Source organism: Peromyscus leucopus, chromosome 4 (genome assembly GCF_004664715.2).
Source record: "Peromyscus leucopus breed LL Stock chromosome 4, UCI_PerLeu_2.1, whole genome shotgun sequence".
Lineage (NCBI taxonomy): Eukaryota > Metazoa > Chordata > Mammalia > Rodentia > Cricetidae > Peromyscus > Peromyscus leucopus.
This window is the reverse complement of record NC_051066.1, coordinates 127,405,253-127,416,426: the sequence shown is the minus strand read 5'-3', so window position 1 is coordinate 127,416,426 and position 11,174 is coordinate 127,405,253. Positions and strand designations below refer to the sequence as shown.

At 50.3% G+C, this 11,174-nt stretch overlaps 1 pseudogene; it reads right to left on the bottom strand.

Moving 5' to 3' along the window:
• Positions 1–10,397: 10,397 nt before the first annotated feature.
• The window catches only part of LOC114705548, a 2,127-nt pseudogene continuing 1,350 nt past the window's right edge, over positions 10,398–11,174 (bottom strand).

The following is an 11,174-nucleotide window of genomic DNA, read 5'->3' as shown; positions in this document are numbered from 1 at the left end:
GGATCCCTGGAAGCCCCAGCTGTCAGGCACTGGCAGTGCTCGGCCCCTGTGCTGTAGTGATGGAATAGAGTGCAATAGAGGACCAGGCCAGGAGACACCAAATCTAGGCAGTAAGTACTTCATTCCACAGCCAGCGTTTCAACCATGTGGCTGCTTTCACATCTCAGCTCCTTGGCATTCCTTCCCCCAGATTAGGACTTACCATTTTTACCTATAAGCAGCAACAACAAGTGACTGTAGCTTTTCTGGAGTACATTCTAAGAGGGTGTCCTGTGTGCCCAGCCCAAGAATGGATAGGTAAACTGAACTGAAGGGACCAGAGCCAGTCTCAAGTGGAGGCTAGGCCTCGGGGCCAAGCTAGCATAAGCAGGCTCCCTAGCTGTTATAGAGGGTCACACAGGTCAGGCACTGACCATCTTGAAGCTCTAGAACATCCTGTGGTCTGTGGGGGCCACAGACGAGGCAAAGTTAAGACAGGCATTCATTGTACATCACTTTTATTCTCGGGGCTGGCAGATGAAATGTTTGTTTTGGAATTGGATCATAACCTGCAAAAGAGCTTAGGGCACGTTGCTCATTAAAGCATCCCTTTTTATACAAGGAAGCATTTAAAGGAACAGCTGGTGGCCGTTCTTGAGATAGGTTGGGGAAGGTGGATAACTCAGGACCCTGATTTGAGGAAAGGTAAAAATGGAAACATTCTCCAATTGGGCTTTTTCATAACAAAGGTAGCCTTGAACGGGGCCTCCAGGAACTTGTGGTCAAGCTGTTGGTACTTGTTTAGGTCTCTGTCATTTCTCTCCTTCCAGCTGTGAGTAGCCAACAGAAACAGAATATTTCAGGCATTTGTCCTATAGAACTCCCAAATCGGAGCCTTCACAATAAACAAAGAGCACTTTGTAATCTTTTTTTTTTTATTAACAACTTTATTAAGAGGATTTACATACCCAGGAATTTCATCCTTTTAAAGTACACAACTCAGTGGGTTGTAGGGTATTCACAGTGCTATATGTGCATCCACCCCCAGATCTAATTCCTCAGAACAAACAAAACTATCCCCATTAGCAATCACTCTCATTTCCCTCCCCCAGCCCAGGCATTCCCGTCAGTTGTCTACAGATTTGCCTTTCTGGACAGTTCTCATAAATGAAATCCCTCAGTGTATGGCCTTCGTGTCCGGCATCTTCCACACCTTGTTTTCACTGTCCCTGTGAATGCAGCAACAGCACTTTATCCTGTGGCTGGATAAGCACGGTATGGCGGCTTCACACTTTGCTCATTTATCAGCTGATGGATACTTGGTTTGTTTCTCCCTTTTGCTTGTTATGTGGAATGCTGTTAACATTCATGATCAAGTTTTTTTGTGTGGGCAGATGTTTTCAAGTCATTGAATATATCTAGGATGGATTTGCAGAGTCCTGTGATAGCACTTTTAACTTTTTGAGGAACTGCCAGTGTTTTCCAAAAACAGCCACACTCTTCATACTCCCAGCAGTGCTCCATTTTCTCCACATCCTCACTAAACACTTGCTCCAGGCCAGACTAGTGGTGTCAAGTCATATCTTGTTTGTATTGTTGTCCTCTATTTTATATTTTCTAATGGAAAATTTTGAGCAAGACTATTCAGGGCAGAGACCAGAGCAGCTTGCCTTGGAGGAGGAGGACTGTGGCTTTGATAATGGCCACTGTGGGGTGGTCACGACCAGTCATGGAGTTGAGTTTGACTTTGGGGATGTTCTGGACTGGATGTGATACCTGGTAGCCTTTTCTCTGGGGGAAATTCCTGAAGCCTTTGGACATCTAATAAGATTCAGAGCATCATTTTCACTGGGTTTGAAATTTTCATAGCTCATCCAGTGGCTTACAAATAGAATCAAGGTCTACTTCTAAATCATTGTCTTCGGGTGCTAAATAGACTACTCATACTATTTCTAGGATGCATCGGCCCACATCCCACCTTCTCTTCTTGGCTTGCTGTCTTTTCTATTCTTAGAGCTGGCTGTTTTGCATTGCATTTATCTCCTCAGTCATGAGCTTCAGCCAACCTGCAGTCTAAGGCATGAGTCTCCTAAGACCTTGACCCCAGGAATGTATTAAGAATTAAATGAGGCTACATTCCTGGGCTAGACTTAGTACCTGTTGACACATGCCTGGAGAACAGGTAACAAGTCTGTACAGTCTCCCTGTAGAAACCAGCTTCCTCGTGACTTACCCTGTCATTGCTGATACTTTGTCATTGATCATGGCTGTCTTCACAGGATGGAAACAAATCCATGGATCACTTCATATTCTCTTAGCACCTGATCTTGTACACTTTGGTGCAGTTCCAGTCAAGACAGGTCCTACCACCAGTGACAGTCCTCCAGGCATATTCCCAGCTTTACCTATCAGTAATAATTGTTGCTCCCTGACCACTGTTCACCTCTAGAACAGATGCTCATGGTCGGCATCCTAGCCACCAGCTCCTAGGCCTTGTTTTGCCCTTGGGATGCGACACTGAATCACTTCACCTGGGCTTGACCCAGAGTCTGCTCCTGAGAACAGGTCAAAAGGCAAGCATGGCCGACAACGGGGTATGAGCAGTTAACGGGGTAGGACCAGCAAGGCCCTAGCCACTGGACGGATCCTAGAACACATCGGAAGTCTGAGCACCTCACTAAGGCAGTGCTTGTGGAAGCGGAAGGCCCATCTCCTACTCACAGTAAAGGACCATGGGTAACCACTGAACGGTGTCAATGGTTATGAGCTACATAAAGCACGTGCTGGGAAAATCACAGTGTAATGGTTCAGAGGGACAACCGAATAGGAGGGGCCAGTCTGGAAGTTCAGTGCAGTAAATACTCACTTAACCTAGGGGCCGGACAGCTTGTCACCGTGGTCTGAGAAATAGGAACTATAAAACAGCAGGTGCCCAGATCTGCATAAGAAAGTGAATGCCTTTCTCTCTGTCACCTCGTGCCCACTCAGCTCAATTCCGAGTTCAAGGCTCAGTGGACTGACTGCACCTGGTTGTGAGGACCTGTATCACCCCTGACTGTAGCAGCCAGAGGTCTCAGAGATGCCCCTGTGCTCTTTGCCCATCTCTGCCATTGGAAGGGGCATTGGAAAAGGTCTGCTGGACCTCCTGTGATTGTGTCCATCTCCCATGATGTAGATGGGTACTGCATTCATGCCTGCCACCCCCACATCTCCTGAAATGCTTGTTGTATGTATAGCAGTACATCGTGGGCCCCAATCCACAGCTGTAAGGAAAGGCCTTCAAGTCCAGTTGTAATTCACAGATGATGCACGCTGGAGAACTGCAAAGGACAGTCTTTCTACACAGCACCACCGACATCAATGTTACCTGGAGTCTTGTTAGAAATGAATAATCTCAGGGCCCACCTCAGACTTACTATATATGAACTTGGAGTTTAATTATTTTTATGTGATGGGTGTTTTGCCTGAATGTATGCATGTGCACTGGGTGCATGTCTGGTGCACACACAGGCCAAAAAGGGCATCAGAGCCCCTGGAATTGGAGTTTCTGATAGTTGTGAGCTGTCATGCAGGTGCTGGGAATTGAACCAGATCCTTTGGAAGAACAGCCACTGCTCTTAACCATTGAGCCATCTCTTCAGCCCCAGTGAACTTGCCTTTTGACAAGTTCCCCACATCCATGTGCACACTGAATTTGCTCAACTGTACAGCTAGCCCTTTACCTTCACCTGGCTATCAGGAGCAAAGAATGAAGTCAGCCAGTCTCAGTGGATGGCATACATGATTAATGCCTTAATATTTGCATTTTCCCTGGTTGTACCCCTAATAGCCACTACATTCCCTTAACTCTATGGCTCATTCAAGCATATTTCATAAATGTCTTTAAATATATGGGTGCCTTTGTGAGATAACAATCCTCAGATCATTAATCATTCAGCCTCATTTCTAAACCAAAGAGGATTAGAAAGGTCTGGTAGTTTGGCAGGAACCAAGTGTGGAGATGATTCCAGCACACTACTGGTATAGCCTTCCTCATCTGTGAATTGAGTGTTGCCCCCGCCTGCAAGACTTCTGGAGAGTTACCACTAAATGTGTCTTATTAAAGGTAGTGGGGGCCAGTGGGTGTCAGCAGCTATCATTACCAAAACCATATGGGTAAGTGAGAATGGAGCTCACACACAAAGGAGAGGAACTCAGGGCCAAACCAATGCAGGAGACAAGTATTTAACTGGTACCCATAGTATGCACAGCTTCTTATCCCAGACTCTGCTTGCTACAAGCTGAGGTGAAGATTGGGGGCATTAGTCAAGGTGCTGGACACACCCCTAAGGGTTGCCAGAACTAAACCAGCTTGGCTCTAAAGCTCTGAAGTTCTTTCCAGTAGAACTGTACCCAGACCTCGCCTGGCCACGATCCACAGGCAAAACCCATCCCAGAATTTCTGGGAAAGATGAACGATCTCAGAAAGGAGAAATTCTGCATAATCCCGGGGATGGACATAGCTCTGAAGCTGAGCCTGTTGGCTGGGTGTTCATGATCCTGAGCACCTGACAGCCACTGCATCAGCAGCACTCGGGTTAGACCCCTCTGATACCACGTGGTACAACCTTCACTCTGCAAGAGACAGGCCCAGTAAGCCCCTCTGAGGGTGAGTTAAGGGCTCCTCTGGACCCCGAGGCTGGGCTTGTGCTCCGTGCTGGGCCTTGCCACATGGCCCCAGCTGCTGCCCACCTTGGCCCTCAGGGATTCGTAGGATGGAAACTACTCTGTGCTAAACAAATGAAAAAGCAAGTCCACAGTAGATGTATGAGAAAGATTTCCCCAGAGCTTCACAGACCACAGGAATTCTGTCTTCATATCCCAGGCTTCCCTGCTCAGTGTGAACCAAAACAGTCATGGGGGCCTTAGCAACAGGAACACATCAGCTCTCCTTCCTCCTCACTCAGCTAGCCTGTTAGGAAGCACCATGTCGATTCAGCACCCTGGTCAGCACCCAGCCTCGTGGCGCTGAGATCTCTGTCTACATTAAGCTTGACTGCTCTCCAAGCCAGGATAGCCCATTTCTGGAGGTAGGCAGACATCATCGCCGAGAGGAGAGGGCCTGCCCTCCTTCCTGATCCCTGACACCATCATCCCTTCAAACCAGCACAGGTGCCTCTGTCAGAACTCCTTGGGTTTTTAATCTCTTCAACGCTAAAACTAAAACCGGACAGGGCAGCTACTCAAACCTCTGCGAAAGGATGAATGAGGATGCTTGGGTGGGCACCATCAAGCAGCCCCTGGCCTGCAGTTCAGAAGTGCCCACCATTTCAAAGGCACCCATCTCTATGAATGATTTAACAAGCCTCAGGGAAAGGAGTTGTGCATCCTTGGCCCCAGAAGATGACATCTTATTGACATTCCCTTGACCTCGGCCACGGTCCTCACCTTGCCACACCCTCCTACCCACAAAGTCCAGCTGTCCAGCTGCAATTGAAAAACTTGGGATTCTGATGACCACAAAGCCACAGATGGCCAAGGCCAGAGCAGACACGCCCTTTAATCTTGCCACCACTGCCATGGTCAGCTCCTCTGCTCATTGATATTACCTGCAAAGCTGCAGACATTTGCATTTGGGCTCCTGCTTTAATCTCTGGTGGCAAGTCTAGGGGCTATTGAGAGAGTGTCAGCAATGGTGGCCCAGCTCACCCAGGAGTAGCTCAATGAGGGAAGGTGTGGGTACACAAGGCAACCTATCAGGGAAGAAGAGGAGAGAAGAGGAGATAGGTGAATGATTCACTGAATGTCACTGGCCCTGGAGTCAGTACTGACCCAGATGCCACACCTCCCAGGAAGAGGTTGGCATGGCAGCTACCTTCTTTCCCTGTCCTTGTTCCCCTGGGCCAGATCTGATTAGTGAGTCTCTTTTCACTTGCTACTTTTCCTCAAGCCCAGGAGACCAGCAGCCGCCACCTGACCTTGGAGGCTCAGAAGCCAAACAGGAGAGGGCTGCCAAGTTGAGGCATGGAGTCAAGACCATGTCCCCCTGGCTGTAGTAAGAGCCCTAAAGGAGGGTCACGGGGTGCTACAGCATTGCCCCCACAGGGCATCCGACACAAAAGAGTCTTCCTTCCACACACTGGCAAGTGGAGGGAAGACAGACCCTGTCACCACAGCGCCACACTCATGCCCTACAGCCTTCCCACAGTATCCTGCCCGTCCCCTTCTCCAGATGATGAAGCCCAAGCACCCACCGGGGGTCCCACTGCACACGCCTCAGTCACCTCTGTACCACCTGTTCCACCTCATCTCACCAGCTGCTGAGGCCTCTGAACCTCTGATCACGTCTCTCTCTGCCCAGAGCCCTTCCACCAATTCTCCACATCAACACTTCCTAGTTGTTTAAGATTCTCGTTAAGCACCCCCTTTCCAAATGAACCTTCCTAACCCCCAACTCACAGAGGTCTCCTGTCTCTGTCTCCTCCCCCGCCCCCGCAGCACAGCACAGGCACACCATCCTGCACAAGACAGCCTAAGTGCAGCCCAGCCAGGACTGTGTTTACTCGTCGAACCACAGAAGGATACCATGGATGAATTAGAGAACATGAATAGCTGTTTACTGAGCAATTAGGAAATGCAGGGCACTGTGCTAAGTGCTTTACAGACATATTTACCCCTCACTGAGGTCTTACAGGGAAGTCGTTGCATCTAGCACAGCTGCTTTTCAGAAGAAACAGGCCAGGAGGCAGTGAGCCACCGCCAATCACCTAAGCAGCCATCCCTTACACTATGTGATCAATCAGTCTCTGTGGACCCTCGGGGCTCTGCCTCTTGTCCCTCTGAGATTTCACTTGCAGGCGATGCTCCAGCACTGTGTGCCACCCTCCGCACCGTGCAGGTGTCCTACACTGTCCATCTGCTTGGGATGAACCAGTTGAGGAAGAGGAATGATGTAGGTAAGAGGATGTGATGTACAGGGGCTCAAGGACAAGAAGCTAGAGCAAGACAAAACAACAGGCTCTGTCCCTAAAGACCCGGTTCTCCTCGAAATGAACAATTTGGAAGCTTGGAGGAGCCTCAGCTAATTCCAGCTAACCCACCATGCTCCATCTCTGAAATACCTAATTCCTGGCAAGTAAATGCTAACATACCTCCGATGACGGGCACTCCCTGTGACTCCAGTTCATCCAAGACCCCAGCAACCTTCTCTCCCAGATGAATCTATCCCTGGGGAATTTAGGGAGGAAACCAACAAACTGAATGGGAGACATCTCCTCACCGATGTCCATACCACTGACATCCCACTCTCCCTAACAGAACTTCACCTCTGGCTTCTTGAAGCCTCCCACATTCTTGTCCTGCTTCTGCTTGATGTCACCCACAGCGAAGTGGTAACCAGCATGACATGGCTCTCCCAGTCCCCAGCTCAGGCCCCTCCCCAAGAGCCAGGGTTCTGGAATCCCCAGAACTCTCCTCCTTTCCCATGAAAGAAAACAAGAGGGACTATGGAGGGGACACTGGGCTGTTGCTGGAGGATGGCAAGATCAAAACCACACGTCTGTGGTAGAAGAGGAGAAAACCATCACCAGCTTCCAGAGGATGCCCTGGCTTAAAACTCTGCAGCCAGAAGCTGAGTCCTTGGCTCCCGAGCAAGGTCAGATGAGAAAGCTGCAGAGGTACAGACAGGGTGCATCGTGTGTGTGCTCATGCACAGAACTGCGTATGTAGGGAGGAGGACCTTTGGAAGAGAATCCCTAGGAAGGTGAGCCGCTCCCAAGAAGAGGAGCAGTGGTGGTGGACTCAGCCAGCAACCCGATGGCTCGGAGACCCAGAGGGTACCTGCAAGGAAGTGGAGGTGATGACGGGCATGGTCCCGAAATGTCTGGGCCTAGACACCCCAGGGCCTCAGATGAGCAAAGAGGAAGTCAGGGGTCACAGATTCCTCCCCCCCCCCCACAAGTGTCTCATGGATCCAATTACCACTGGGCTATGCCATGCCGGGACTGGGAAGAGGACCTTTCTCCATCGGGAAATCCCTGAAACAAAGTTAAACGAAGGCCCAGAGAGGACGTCCCAGCTGCAGAGTCCACTGACAAGCCACCACACTTCTAGTCATGGGACCTTCTATGTCACTGATTCTGACCACAGCAGGGGCTCTGGGGAGCTGGGCAGGGACTGTGGGACTCCAGGACCTTGGATAGGGCACCACTTGCCCTGACAGGAATCGAATTTTTTGTTTCATCCTTTCATTCAAACATGAAAATTATGTATGCCACCCATGTTTCTCACCCTAGGAATGCGGTATGGCCCAGTTGGCCCACTTACAGAGAGGTGGAGTAGCTCGCCCAAGGTCACAGAGCCAGTAAGTGGCAGAACTCATATTCAAACCCTGATCTTACCAGGTCTGAAATCGCTGTCTGTTAGATACAGTGAGGAAAGCAAGATCTGGGCCTAGTGGTCTGTGGGATGGCAGAGACAGTTCCTAGAAGTCAGGGAGGCATGTTCCAGCAACATCAGGGACAACTCTACATCTAACCCCAAAGAAACCCAGAGCACTCCTCATTCCTCCCCGGCTCCCTCCTAAACCTGGGTCCTCCGGCTGGGAGATCTCAGCTGCATCTTGGGGAAATGCTTTCGGCATCTCTCAAATCGTCTTAATTCACTGACAAGGTAATGACTGCCTTGATCCATTTACATGTGGTTTCTAAAGGAGTTTCCCCATCGGGAATGCAAAGCAGGTTCCTCTGGCTTGTGGGGGGGGGGGCTGCCATTCCTTTATTTTCTAGCAGATTTCAGATTTAGCCCCTAAAAACATTTCATTGTGTTTAAGCTGATCTGAATGGACAGCTCCAGGCAGACACTCTCAGTAAGCACTGTAGCCTAACGTGCCCCCCTCTACTGCCACAGGAATCCATACTGCTTGGATCAATACATTTATTATCATCATGGATTTGGGAAGCTGGGGCCCGTCACTGGCAATGTCCCATCTTACTTAATTCATCTAGCATGCTTCCTGCCATTTTGTCCAGCACTTCCCTGCTTCAGCTGGGAAAAACTGACATATGTACACAAGTCCTGGGACTGGGACATTTTGCTCTCTTGAGCTTTGTCCTTTCTAAGCCACACCCTCTCAGCACCATAGCAGAACCTCTGAAGCCAAGCTGCACAATTTTGTCTCCCTCCCCTACTCAGCCCTCTGCTCCAGGCCAAAAAAAACTGCCAACATGAGCAGACATTTGATCTGTCTCAGAAGCTGTGAAATTATATACTGCCCAGATGTTCAAGCTGCCTGGGCTGAAGGTTCATGTTCCACATAGTCAGGACCTCTCCAGCCCACAGACCTTTGGCCACCCCATGTTCTGACCCCCCACCAACAGCTAGGCTCTCAGCTTATGCAGGCAGCTAGGGTGGAGGACAAGGGACTTGCCTAGAGCAAGGGCTCCTGGAAATGACCCTTTTAGAGTCTTCCCATAGCCCAGACAGTATGTGCTCTGGAGGTCTGGGGGCGCTTTCTGGACTGGACAATGCTCCCCAAATGTCTGCCGCTATCCCCTTGCCCTCTAACACCTACTTCCGTTGTCAGAAGATTAAACAGAGTTTGGAGGGGCCCTGGAAATATTTCACTGAAGAAAAAATGCGAACAGCAATCCATGTGGCTGGAGTATCCAGGCCACTTAAGTGTGCCTTATTTCTCCCCAGATGATTGGCAACTGAACTTTACTAAGAAGGAAAAGCAGACATTACAAATTCAGCATTAAAGAAAATTGTTTCTGCTACCAGGATGAGATCAGGCCTAAGTAACAGCCCACTGAGGTGATAAGCCCCCAACATGCCCACAGAAAGACAACCAAGTCCTCACACCTAGGTGCCCAGGAGAAACTGTGCTTTGTAAATGTGCCACTGCAGAAAATTAGCCACCATAGGAAGTAGAATCCCAAGACCTCTTCACACTGTGTCAAATTTTGGATTGAACTAAACCCACTCACCCGGGCTCTGTAGCAGGGCCACAGAACCACTGGCTCCTGGCAGTGGTAGTCACCAATGCGGGGCCAGAAGGTGGCAGTGACAATGGTCAGTCCCTGCCAAACACCCCCATCCCTCCTTGAAGGTTGGCCAGAGGCAGACTGGCTTCCTATTCCCAGGGAAGATGTGGCCCATGGTAGGGCACCCAGTCTTGCTCCTCCCGTTAGAGACTGGGCAACTGAGGTCTGGAGAGGGGAGGGTTATGGTTCAGTCAGCAGGGTGCTGCAGGAGGCTCACCTCAGAACCGACTTCTTCCATCATCATCATGAAGCCACACTCTACCCTAGATGGTCTCCCAACCCTCTTACTTGGCTAATGAAGATAGTAGAGGTCTCAGAATTCCCCAAGGCATGAAGAATGGAGGCAACCTTTCACATGACTCCCAACCCTGAGAAATGCCAAGCAACCTCATCTTCTAAGAGCAGTGGTTTCCAAAAATGTATTTTTAGCATCAGAACCCATCCTCCAAACAAAGCCTTATGCAAAAACTTCAAGCTGCAAAACACATCAGGGATGCTTGCCTTAGTAGGGCCTAAGCCAGAACCCTGGCTGCCCCCACCCCCGCATCAAAACTCCCTCCACAGGACCCTCTGTGGATCCCACTTTGAAGCCCCAGGTTTTGGGGACCCTCCAAGCTCTGCAGCTAAAGCAGCAAGATAGGGCAGGCTCTTACTTAAGAGCCCTGTGTGGTATAGCTGGTCTCTGAGACTTGGACAACCTCGTTTCTCCACTAGGACCTGGCCCCCATCCCCAGCGAGCTGCCGCATACGCAGGTTGATGGAGCCGTAGGTCTTCCTTGTTCCCCTGCCAGGGACGAAGGTCTGCCTGCGGTACAGCTCGCCCTTGCACAGAGAGACCATAAGCAGCACGGACAGGAGCATGCCACCCACTGTGAGCAGCCCAGGCCCGCGATGATGCACTTGTCCAGATGCGAGCCCAAGCGGGCGTAGTACATCTCTAGGCGTTCCATCTCCCTTGCTGTCACTGTGTCAGGGTTGACTCGGGCCTCTCGAGGGATGGCATATGCTGTTACCACCAGGAGGATTCCGCTCACCAAGAAAACCAGAGCAGAAACAAAGCCATAGTCCACTGGGCGGCTCACAGGTTCCAGGCCCGGCCCCTCCTCTGAATGCAGAGAAAGATCATCCCGCTGGGACCGGGTCAGTGAGGGGACACCTCCAGGAGGACTGGGA